Below are 10213 nucleotides of genomic sequence, written 5' to 3'. Positions count from 1 at the left end.
GTTTTTAAGGCAAAGATTAATATGTTTGTTTTTCATATTATCATTAATATATTGCACCTAATAATTACTCTTAGAAATAACAACAAAACTTAGCAAACAAAATGCAAAATGAGAGTTGGGTGGAGTGATAGTGACTGATCTCAATATCCAACATAATTTCCAATCATGCTATAATATGCAAAAGGCCCTAACACATTGTAGGCATTGCCTAACTTTGTATTTTAATTCCTCTATTGTGTTGTTGTCAAATTAATCCTTTCAATCAATTTACTATATGCATGCTTTTGGTTTTTTTTATAAAAACTTTACATGAATTATTTTTATAAACTTCCTTTTGCAATCACCAAAGTCGATTTGGAATTCCTTATTATATCATAAATCTTCTGTAATGCATCTTCTAATTGTTTCAATCATGTCATAATTTTTTTAAAAGATCATGAGTACTTAATTTATTTATATTAATTCAATCCATATTATTTTTATAAAGGTTAAAAATGTCAGATGTTAACTCTGAAGCACCAGTTAACTCTGAAGCACCCGTTAACTCTCAAGTACCATTTGAGAGTGACGCGTCACAACATTCATCGCCAGCTACGAACACACCTACGAACTCACCGTCTCCTCTCTCTAATCAGCATGTTATTGATTTAGAAGAATCTAATACTACTTGTGGAGGAACTAAAAGAAAACCTAGTATTGTGTGGGAACATTTTAAAAAACAACAAGTCAATGGGGTGTGGAAGGCAATATGTAATTATTGTAATAAGCATCTTGGAGGTGATTCAAAAAATGGAACTAGGCATTTGCATGATCACCATAAGAGTTGTACTAGGAAAAAAGTGATGGACATGAGGCAAAAAGTGTTAACTAACAACTTTAGTAGAGAGATTCCAAAAATGAATTCTTATATCTTTGATCAAGATTTTGCTAGGAAAGAGTTGTCACATGCCATAATCTTGCATGAATATCCCCTCTCTATCGTAGACCATGTTAGTTTTAAACGATATTCAACAGCACTTCAACCATTGTTTAAAGTGCCTTCTCGAAATACGATAAAGAGTGATATTTTAAAGATTTATGATTATGAGAGGGTGAAGACATTGAGTTTGGTGGAGCATAATAAAAGTAGGGTAGCAATCACAACTGATATGTGGACTGCTAGCAATCAAAAGAAAGGATTCATGGCTGTCACCGCACACTTTATTGATGATTCATGGACATTGCAAAGTCGCATTTTGAGGTATATTTTTGTAAATTTGCAAATCATTTAAAAATTCAATCTTATTCAGTTCAATTTGCATGTTATTAATACTTGTTTATGAATATCATATTTTAGGTTTATTTATGTTCCATGTCCACACACAAAAGACGTTCTTTGTGATACTTTGCTTGAGTGTATGATGGATTGGAATATTGATAGAAAAATCTCGACTGTTACTGTTGATAATTGCTCCACAAATGATGTCATGATTACCATGTTGATGGATAAGTTAAGTAATTCATCGCTTTTGTTGGGTGGTACTTTGTTTCATATGCGTTGTTGTGCGCATATTTTGAATTTGATAGTGAAAGATGGATTGGATGTCATACGAGTTGGTGTGGAGAAAATTTGAGAGAGTGTAGCTTATTGGACAGCAACACCAAAACGAGTAAAAAAATTTGAAGAAACAGTCAACCAATTGCGTATTCCACATACCAAGAAATTAGGACTTGATTGTGCAACTAGGTGGAATTCAACGTACTTGATGCTTCAGACAGCCTTATTGTATAAGGATGTCTTTTCTAGGTTGAAAATTAGAGAGCCCCAATATAAGACTGTGCCAACTGAGCAAGAATGGGAGTTTGCTAGAGAGATTAGTGGGAGGTTTAAGATTTTTTTTTCTATTACTGAGTTGTTTTCTGGTACAAAGTATCCCACAGCCAATGTTTGTTTCCCAGCTTTATGTGAGATTAGGATGACACTGTCTCAATGGCTCTCTTGTGAAATTGAAGTGATCAGAACAATGGCATCAAAAATGGTGGAAAATTTTGATAAATATTGGTTAGTGATACATGGTGTTATTGGGGTTGCAGTTGTACTTGATCCTAGGTATAAGATGACTGTATTGGAGTTTTATTTTGAAAAACTTTATAGAGACAAAGCTGAAGATGAAGTTGATAGGGTTCGTCATATTTGTTATGATTTGTTGCAAGAGTATCAGCACCGAGTTGGTATGGAGACCGATGTTGGTGGTGACTCTTCTGCTCATCCAGAAATTGTTACAGAGACCCTTTCAGAATTTGATTTGTTTGTTAGTAGAAAGAGAAGTAAAAAAATGAAGAATGTAAGATCAGAGTTGGACCATTATCTAGAAGATGATGTTTTGCCAAGAACTTCAAGTTTTGATGTTTTGAATTGGTGGAAAGCTAGTGGACCAAAATATCCGACCTTACAGGCAATAGCTAGGGACATTTTAGCTATTCCTGTATCCACTGTTGCTTCTGAGTCAGCATTTAGTACTAGTGGAAGGTTGGTGAGTCCACATCGTAGTAGACTTCATCCAAACACATTAGAAGCATTAATGTGTGCACAAAGTTGGTTGTGGGGTGAAGAGATGAAATGTATTATTTCATCCAATTTACATATTATTATTTCACTTTTTATTATTTAAATTATCATGGAATAATTTCACTATTGAATTTATATTCTTTACTTTTTAAGAAATTCAACATTGGAATCGGTGGGTTATGCAACTATATATGATGATGATGAGATCGATTCAGATCAGTCATGTGCCACTTTTGTGTTAGTTGTCATCTTTTTTGTTTTAATTAACATTTTTTACATTTTATTATTAATATTAATTTTTTTTTTTTTCTTTTGTTATTTAACAGGAATTCAAGTTGAAGGAGATGATGGAAGTTGTGTGGTTTGTATGGGTTTGAAGAAATAATGGATTTGTTTTTTTATGTTGTAATGGATATTTTTTTTAATTTTTAATTTCAATTTTTGGGTAACCTATCCTTTGCGGGTTGTGCTTGGGATTAATTATTCTCTTTGCTACTTGTTGAATTTTCTTGTGTGTGGGCTGCTGGATAGATATTTTGTTTATGGGCTGCTGGATTTTTGCTACAGGATGTTCTCAATCAGATATTAGGTAGTTGTGATTCACAGGATGTACACCCAATCTTTACATTTTTAGTTTACTATTTTTGCTACAGGATGTTCTCAATTAGTTATGGATGTTCTCGATCTTTACAATCACAGGATGTTTTGCTACAGGATGTTTATCAATAATTATTCTCTTTCTTTTTTTTGTTTTGTTTTGTTGTGGCTAAGTTTTAATTAATTAAAAAAATGAAGCTATTATTAGGAGTTGATATTCCAACTGAAAAATTCCAAAATTTATATCTCCAGTAGTGAAGGGTGATTGAGAATATTTATTAATGTTTACAGATTTTTACAAAAAAAAAAAAAAAAAAAAACCGGGGATTTTCCGGGGCCGGGGATCCCCGATCCCTGATCGGGGGCGGGGATGGGGCCGGGCTATGGGTCCCCGTCGGGGATCGGGGACAGGGACGGGGGGGTATTATTTTCGGGGAACGGGGACGGGGTAGTCCCCGGCCCCGCCCCGCCCCGTTGCCATTCCTATCACCAGTCACCGCCATCACCGCTGCCGCCGCCGATTTTTCTTGTGCAGACAAAATTTTCCTATGCCGGCAACTTTTCTAGCGTATCTTTGTCACTAAATAAGATTTTACTAATTTTTTCATAATAAAATAGATCATTTGTTATGAAATTAGAACTTTCAAAGGATACACAATTCGTATTTTAAATAAATCTCAAGAGTCTATTTATAATTTATCCAAAAACTAAAATCAATTCATTTTTCAATTGTTCTCTTCAGTTATTTGCAACTTTTGCCTTAAATTTTGTTGAGTTTCTGATGTGTTTGCTTCCATAATAAGAAAACCAGTCACACCTCTTCCAGCCAGACCACAGAGGATTAATGGAATAGATGCAAATCCAAAAATATGAATACCCGTTTCATGTTTATTCAATAGGATACAATCAGAATATTGAAATATATATACACAAGTTGGAGTGAAGAGTTGCCGCAACGCTCGTGGGAATGACTAGTTGCCGTTGGAGAACACCGACAAAATGTTCCTGGTCACTGCTCCTCCCCTCTTTTATTTATTTATTTATTTATTTATTTATTTATTTTTAATTATTATTATTTCTTAATTTTTTTAAATGAATATTCTACCCAACATGCATTAAAAAAATTAATAATTTGGATCACCGTCTCCAAAATGGACTCACCAAATCTAAATGCCCTTAAGTTGGTTTGCGAAAGGAAAACGAAAAGTTAGGTGAAATATGAATAAAACATACCTACATTTCATGTAGTTTCACACACCTTTTCCCTTTCCGTTTCCAAATCACTCCTCAAATTCCCCAATCAAACACAACAGTAAGAAAATACAAACATACTCTTATTTAATGTTTTATTTTAGAGTTATTATCTACATTCAAAACTAATCTTCATAGATTGAATCTCAAATTCCATCATTTGAAATTCACCCATCCAAAACGAGTTTTTAGTTTTCTTATATTTTAATTTTTGGTGGACCGACGACCCATAGATCCATCCTTGAGTGGGTTGTTGAAGAGCTAGCAAGTTTATAAAGACCTAACAAATCTATATAATAAGCAGAGCATTGTACATGATTGACCAACACAGTTCTGTTATTTAAAAAAAAAAAAGTAATTTGTTTTTTCTCCGGACGTTCAGAGTACTGAATTCAGGTTTTCTTCAATAGTGTCAGGCAATGCAGACATGATATTTGGCTTGTTACTCAACATACTAGCCATCTCTGCTTTGAACCAAGAAGGCCTCTCTCTTTACTCTCATGGCTTTCTACTTTCAATTCATCTCATCCTGCCACTTCCCTTGCTTCGTGGAACGCGACCCACAATAACCCATGTAAATGGGACTATATCAAATGTAACAGCAATGGGTTTGTTTCAGAAATCAATATTACCTCTATCCATCTTTTCACAACCTTCCCCACTCAGTTCCTCTCCTTCAACTTCCTTACCACCCTTGTCCTTTCTTATGGCAACCTCACCGGAGAAATTCCATCTTCGATTGGAAACTTGTCGTCACTGGTCAGCTTGGATCTCAGTTACAATACTCTCACAGAAAGAATACCACCAGAAATCGGAAAATTATCCCAACTGCAGCTCCTATCACTGAGTTCTAATTCCTTACAGAATGGAATTCCAACTGAAATCGGAAATTGCTCAAAGCTTCAACAGCTTCTACTGTTTACTAACCACCTCTCTGGAAGAATTCCATTAGAACTATGGCAATTACGGGCTCTAAAAATCTTTCGAGCTGGTGAAAACACGGGAATCAATGGAGAAATTCCAATGCAGATATCACAATGCAAAGAACTGTTTTTCTTGGTTTTGCAGAGACTGGGATTTCGGAGAAGATTCCATGTAGTATTGGAGAGTTCAAGAATCTCAGGACACTTATACACAGCAAATCTCACTGGTGAGCTTCCACGTGAAATTGGTGATTGCTCGGCCTTGGAGGAACTATCTATGAGTCAAAACAATATTTCTGGAGAGATTCCTAGTGAACTAAGCTTGCTAAAAAATCTCAAATATGTGTATCGGTGGCAAAACAAGCTTAGTGGAAGCATTCCAGAATCTCTTGGAAACTGTTCAGGCTTGATTGAGATTAATTTCTCTTTAAAAACTGTGACAGGTGAGATTCCTCCATCTTTAGCAGATTTAAGTGCATTGGAGAAGCTTCTTTTGTCCGTGAACAACATTTCTGGCGAAATTCCAGCATTTATCGGTAACCTTTCCAGCTTGAGGCAACTTAAATTGAATAACAACTGACTCTGGGCAAATTCCACCCGCCATCAGGGAATTAAAGGAGCTCTCTGTGTTTTTTGGCTGGGAAAATCAGTTTCATGGAAGCATACCATCGGAGCTAGCAAACTGCAAGAAGCTTCAATCGCTGGATCTCTCACACAATTATCTTACTGGGTCAATTCCAAAGTCACTTTTCAATCTCAACAACTTTACTGACTTGGTTCTGATATCAAATGAACTTTATGAAGGAATTCTATCTGCTATTGGCAATTGCACCAGTTTGACACGTCTAATACTAGATTCAAACATGTTATCCGGTCAAATTCCATCAGAAATTGCTCAACTACGAAGTTTGAGTTCTCTGCAGTTGTTAAGAAATCAATTTACCGGAGAAGTCCCCAAAGAGATTGGCAACTGCACTCAGCTAAAAATTGTTTATTTGCAAGAAAATAAGCTCCAAGGCACAATTCCAAGTGAACTAAGCTTGTTGAAAAATCTCACAAAGTTGGTACTTAGGCAAAACAAACTTAGTGGGAGCATTCCAACATTTCTTAGAAATTGTTCAGGCTTGACCGTTACTGATTTCTCAAAAAACTCTCTGACCGGTGAAATTCCTCCATCTCTTACAAATTGAAGTGCATTGCAGGATCTTCTTTTGTCCGATAACAACTTCTATGGAAAAATTCCATAGTACCAGTGCTATCAGAAATTAAAATTTACATGTCATTATCTCATAAATATGGTTTTAAAATAGAAGTTGCTCTAACCTTTGTTAATTCAAATTTTTATTTTTTAGTTTTTATATATGCTTTTCAAGCTCATAACCCTGCACCAACCTCATATGATATGACCAATAGAGTTTAGACATTTGATGCACACACAAAAAGTAAAAATAAAAATAAATAAAAGACCATATAGGTCATCAATATTGTTTTACCTCGTTCTGATAATGTTAAAACCCAACCAGCCCCACTTGGCATATACTCTCCTTTTCCAAATCATGCCAGTTATGAATGTCTACATCCATGGAAGAAAAGAAGGCTCAATTAATAATTAAGTATTTATAATCGGGTTGAGATTACCCTTCTACTATCTTGCCCCAACCCAAACAGGTTCAACCTACTTATACCAAACCCGTTCCTACCCTTATTAGTGGCCCTAATCCCATTAGGGTCGGGGTGGGTCAAGAATTGCCCGATCAAGGGGTTTTTTTTTTTTTTTTGGGTGCTAACCATGAGAGATTGAATATTTTGTGCTAACAATTTTTGCTGCACCAACAGTTTGGAAGGCCTAGTTAAAAAAAAAAAAAAAAATAGGAATTTTTACGGGCCAGTCCTATTTTCAACGGTTATTATCCAACAAATCCTTAAATGGAGACTCTTTTACCTATAGGTCCTGAACATTTTTATTTATTCCGTTTTTGCCCTCATGTTTTTATACTCAGATCTGGAGATGAAAGATGAAAAATAAAAAAACTCTCTTTTTGCACATTTCTCCACCAACGACCATCGTCATCTCCACCATTGCCGACCACCGCCGCCTCCACTATCGTCATTGCTGGCGACCTCAACTGACATCTTCATCCACTTTCACCATTGCTTCCACCGCCACAGACGTCTTCGCCTCCACCTCCACCATCATTGCCGACCATTGCCGCCTTCACTTCCATGGTCGTCATCGCCTCCACAATCTAGGATCTAGGCTCTTTGCCGCCAAGTCTTCTCTTTCTCTCTCTTTCTTTGTATATTAGGAAAGATTCCAGTGATAAATCTGTTTAAATCAGTGATAAATTTGTTTAAACTAGTGACAAATCGTGATAAATTTATTTAAACCAGTGATAAATTTATCACTGTTGAATTTTTGTAAATTTGTTTTTGTGAATTAGTAAGTGTGTATGTATGTGAGTATGAAATTTATCACTGATAACACTGCTAAATTTTTTTGTGAATTAGTAAGTGTGTGGATGTGTTTTTATGAATTAGTGAGTGAGTGTGTATGCATGTGAGTATAAGAGTAATAATGAATAAGTAATTTAAGTGGTTTGGTAAATACTGATAATATTTATTAGTGTCTGTGTTTCTCAAGGAGACGGTGGCCGGATGTTGGATTGCAATGTTAAGTCTAGGGATAAAAATAAAAAAACGCTACTTAATTTTTTTTAGGTAAAACCTGTTGAATAATAAGACCGGTGGTAACTCCCAAAAAAATAAAGAAGTTCTGAAGGCCCATCAATGAATGGCCTAATAGCCAAGAACTTTGTACAATTTGAGTCAGTTGATCCATTACCACTTTTGCATTTGTGTACTTTGCAACAGTTTGAAGCAATTCAGAAAGAGGATTTTTGGGCAGAACAATATTTTCAAGGGAAAATTACACTCACACCCCCATGAGGTTTAATTTTAATACAAATACTCATCTCATGTTCTAAAAATTACGTTTTCCTCCTCGAGATTTAAAGTCACATTACAAATTACCCCCTATATTTGTTGACTGCTAGTTGACCTAATTAAAGTTTTTATGTCAGCTGTTAAATTTTTTTAAATATCAATTTTAGCTCACTTTATTTCATTTCTCTTATTATATTTATTTATTTTTTTCTCCCTCAAGGAAGACACCTGGCAACTACCATGCCCTCCTTTCATCTTTCTTCCCTCCTTCACTATAACTATATTTCCTGCCTTATTACTACCCCATCGAGATGGGAATACAAAGCTTCTATATATATGAACATATATGTATATGTATATATAATTTTATTAGGATTTAGGAAATGAAATATATATATATATATATATATATAAGATTATCAAGCTCCCAACACCTCAAAGATTATATGGAGTATATATATGTATATTTATATAAGATTATCAAGCTCCCAGCTTCAATTCATCTAAAGCATCTACAATAATTCTCATTCAGGGACTGCACAACCATGGCAAACCCAAATCACAAACCTAGAATTCAATGCTCATCCATTATTAAAAAAAAGAGGAAGACAAACTTAGATCCAATTCTGAAGACAAACACAGACCCATTTGTGATCAGGACAAATTAATTCTTTGAAGCAATAAACCAAGCATGTTACATGCATAATTTGCTCCAATCTTCAAGCTACCTCATGGAAACCACTCACAACCAACCAAAAAAATTACAATCACCCACCATTACAGCCCCACACCCACACAAAATAAAACCCATGTCCACCACCACTAACCCCTCCACTTTGTACAGCAATCCAGTTAAAAATCAAAACCACACAAACCAAACCAACAACAAACAAGAGTAGAAAGAGAGTGTGAGTGCGAGTGAGAAAGAGATAAAGAGTTGTGATAGTAGAGGGAGTGGTGGAGCCGTGGTGGCTGAAAAAATGAACCCCATTGTTACCGTCGGTGAACATGGAGTGGCATTGGGAAGAAAGACTTGGTGGAGGAATGTAAGGGAGGCTGTGTATGTTCCCAATTGTTGAGTAATGGTTGTGGTGGCCGGAATTAATGGAAAAGAAGGAGAGATTGCTAACTATGGAACTGGGCAGAGGGTATAGGGAGTTCAGAGGGTTGGGGGTGGATATCGTGTATGGTGGAGTGGAGAGTTTGGAGATGATGAGAAAGTGTTTGGGGTTGCAATGATTGGGTAGGTTGAGAGAGTAATACAGTAAATTAAAGTCTTTATAAAAAAAAAAAATTTCCGTAACTTCCGTTCACAGATAATTTCTGACAAGGGGTCAGTGTAATTCTTGAAATGTCAAGGAGGGAGTTGTATTAAAATCAAGAAAAATGCTTGAGAGCACTAAAAAGAGATCACTAAAGGAAGCACTAATGATGTGGCAGTGGGCCCCGCCCACTTTCTATGCCTTGTTTTTATTTTTTTATTATTTTTTTTGCCATTCCCAATATATTAGTGCTATTAGTGATGTATTTTTTAGTGGTCTAAATCATTGTTGTAAAATCAAACTTTAGGGGGGTGTTAGTATAATTTATCCTATTTTCAATAAGCCATTGTAACCAAAGAGAGACCTACATAAATGTAGAACTGTAAATGAATAGAGTCGTTCGTGAATAGATTCAAACTTAGCTCAAGAGCTCATTTGAATTCAATTCGTTAAATTTTTTTTGTATTCGAACACGAGTTAATAAACAAGTCTAAATATTCTAAAGCTCGGCTCGTAAATTCGACTCGTTAGCTGGCTCGTTTAATATTTATTATTTATATATTAAATAATGTAAAAATATGTGTAAAAAATAAGACAAATATGTTATTTATATATTTAAAAAATATAAATATAAATAATCGTTAACTATAGATAGTACATTTATATAATAGTAGTAATATATATTATTA

General features: G+C 35.0%; 1 pseudogene; it reads left to right on the top strand.

The window, feature by feature from the left end:
* The first annotated feature begins 494 nt into the window (after positions 1-494).
* LOC114303159 (uncharacterized) lies at positions 495-6583 on the top strand (annotated as a pseudogene).
* The last annotated feature ends 3630 nt before the right edge of the window (positions 6584-10213 follow it).

This window comes from Camellia sinensis, chromosome 3 (genome assembly GCF_055761805.1).
Source record: "Camellia sinensis isolate YWXY chromosome 3, ASM5576180v1, whole genome shotgun sequence".
In the NCBI taxonomy this organism is placed as follows: Eukaryota; Viridiplantae; Streptophyta; class Magnoliopsida; order Ericales; family Theaceae; genus Camellia; species Camellia sinensis.
Note: the sequence above shows the minus strand (reverse complement) of the source record. Positions and strands in the feature narration are given on the sequence as shown.